Below are 3,223 nucleotides of genomic sequence, written 5' to 3' on the forward strand. Positions count from 1 at the left end.
ATCCAAGTCATCTTGAAAACATTCTTCTTCCAAATTTTGGCTACATATTACGGGTTTTTTTTCTCTGGCCAGAAGTTTGATGGCAAATCCTCCCTCTGCAAGTATTGAATTGGAAAGGTGAAAAAACGCTTTTTTTTCACCTTTACCCGATATATTCCAACATCCAACTGCCATGCACGTAGGTATTGTCAGTTTAACTATAGCTCTGGTGAATTTCAATGGTGAAGTCCTCTGGAAATCTTCAATAATTGTTGTTGATTGCAGATGTGTCTAGTAGTTCCCATTGATTTTGCTTGTAAAGCGGGGAGAATGGCGCTAGGCTTACCGCACCGTGACGTCACTGCTGGAAGATGGCAGGAGGGAGACGTTACTATATTTGGGCAAAATGGCCGCTCCCAGACTCAGTGATCACAACAAAGATTATTTTTTTCATTTTTTTAATGATTAATGCTAAATTCATTAAATCACCGCAAACATATTAGTTTTAGGTATAAATAATGACCCGTTGGTTATTCCTTGCTGACCAGACTTTTCCTTTAACTTATCAAGGTGATCAGTCTCTATGTTGTGCATCTAGAGATGAAAATGGTTGGAACTAATCTTAGTACCATCATTTTACTTCCTGGACCTGGATTGTCCATCTCTGCCTATAGGATTACTTTGTAAATAAGGAAAGTTAAAAGCAAAAAGTTTGGTTTCAATCACTAAATAAGAGGAAGAGCTACGTGAAGCAATAGCAGATGTGACTGATGACGAGTCCATAGCTGGAGGCAGAGACAGCTGTATTTGTCATAGAATGTCAGCGGAGGGGGCCTAGATGCCACTTTGTCTCTGTCGTCATGCCGCGCCGACTGTTGCGGTTTCTTTTTAACATGTTCAATTCCTCGCAGATGTGGTGCTGACTTTTAAGTCATATTTCCTATCTTAGCCATTAAACCCATGTAATGGCGCCAAGATGTTCCCAGAGACGGCAGGGCACGTAAAATAAAAAGCCTGCTGTGCTTCAGAGCCGAGCTGGAAAAAAAAAAAAGACGCTTTCAGTGTGTATTTTGCAGAAACCACATGTTGAACACAATACAGAGACATCAAGCTGTTAGGAGTTTTTAAAACTGCTTCCTGGGAATAAACCTCAGCTAAACAAATGGCTTGAAGCAAAATCTTGGAAAGGAAAACTGAGATAAAGACGCAAACATTTTATTGAATATGAGCAACATGCAGCCCGGCGGGAATTATTTAAGGGATTTCTTGGGTTTTAACAAGCAGATCTTTTGCAGAGGGAGTAATAGAATGTCTGTATGTGTTTCATTGTGTCCTGACTGAGCCAACCATGCACAGCCTTCAGCAAACAAGCCGTGGCTATATTTCCTAACAGCCCCACTCATAAAAAGACAACAAAAAGACATGGTTTAAATTCACACTTTTAATGAGTAAAAAGGGGAAGTAATGGCATGCAGGGAACATTTCTCTTCTGTCTGGAGCTCAAGCTGACACCAATGATCCACGGTCAGCTTAATGCTGTGGCTGAGACTTGTGGTGAAACAGGCCAATGAAAGCTTCTCCTGGGATTTTCCTTCCGAACGCAATTATTAAGAATGATGTGAGTTTCACAATAGCTGGATCAGAGCGCTTAACTTTGTCATCATGAATGAATCCCATTACACGCCGGCACAATGGCCATCTGTGGATTTGGAGACAATGACCACCATAAGGCATCTTTTTTTTCTCGTTTGTGCTGCAAAACAAAGCGTATTTGAAGCGCCTTGCCATCAGGCGTGCCCCTTTGTGTCAGCCTGCAAGGCTCAATTGTTTTCTCCTTCAGCGACTAAATGTCCGGCTTAATGTGGCGCTGCGGCTCGGGAAATGATACCCCGACCTCCACCCAAACATTGAGATTACATTCATTTGTGTTGCCTTCAAAACACACAAGATTACATCTGGGCTAAATGAGAGTACAGACATCAAGAGTTCCTCATGTTTCTTTTTGTCATTCCACATGCACTAAAAAGACTCTGTGGCATAAATATTTTGGGATCACCGCCGGAGAGGTTTGGATATATTGACAGGACGAAGATGCTGCTCTGGCTTTGAACAAGAGGAGGCTGTTTTACTTAATTCCAGGCCTCCTCTCTCTGCCTATTCTAAATACCTTGATAGCTAGCAATTTGGGCAATAAACACATTGAGGAATGGCAGCTCGCCATTTCTTCTTTTGGTCTGAGTTGGGAGCATCAAAAGGCCACAGAGGATTGTTTTTGTCATTTGGAAAAACAAGGATGACACGCATGACACCATCTGGAATTCATTCACCGCTTCAGTTTGAACATGTGCATCATATTTGGGACTTTAGATTTCAGCGTTGATGAAAACAACTCCTAAATCACACAGGTTGCCTATTCTGTGTCTGATTTGTCTCAGAAGGCGGAGCTCAGATCTTTATATAATGTCACACCCAGGTACAGAATGCATCGCCATGTTTTCTTTTATTCTGAAGGAAAGGGAAAATATATTGCCTCTGTTAAGTAAAGTTCCGCATCACATTCCTATGTTATAAGATTTAATGTTTACATTTAATCGTCAGCTAATCTGGCTGAATTTTTGGACTTGAAAATCCTTACCATGAGTCCTGCATTACTCACACCAACATATGCACCACTGCTCCAGCTGTAACACAAATGCTATTTACATGTTGCGGATAAGACCCAATACTTACATACTTTGGTCCCTTGAAACTATATGCGAATGCTCTGTCTGCATCGATGAAGATTCCCTCTTTTTAGGACACTAGATGTTCAGAAATTTAAGTAGAACTGACAAAATGACCAAGTATCTCACCCTTCTACAACTGGACAATATAGATCTGCGCCTTTGAACCTGGAAAAAACATACTAGTCAAACCAGGGGAGCATCTAAAGTAGCAATAAGATATGATAGGACTCGGTTTCCATGTAGTCCACTTCATGTCCATTTTAAGGAAGACAGGTATGGCACTTGTACAAATGCAAAAAGTTTATTCCTAGTATTTTTACTTTAATTTTTGATTGGCAGCCATAGCAACAATGGAGAATTAGGGCAAGGCTAGAGATTTTTTTTTTCTTCGATTTCAAGAATAAAGTCGTAACATTACGAGAATAAAGTTGTAATATTACGAGAATAAAGTTATAACATTGCGAGAATAAAGTTGTAACATTACGAGAATAAAGTCGTAACATTACGAGAATAAAGTT

Source organism: Cyprinodon variegatus, unplaced genomic scaffold (genome assembly GCF_000732505.1).
Source record: "Cyprinodon variegatus isolate N-32 unplaced genomic scaffold, C_variegatus-1.0 Scaffold265, whole genome shotgun sequence".
Lineage (NCBI taxonomy): Eukaryota > Metazoa > Chordata > Actinopteri > Cyprinodontiformes > Cyprinodontidae > Cyprinodon > Cyprinodon variegatus.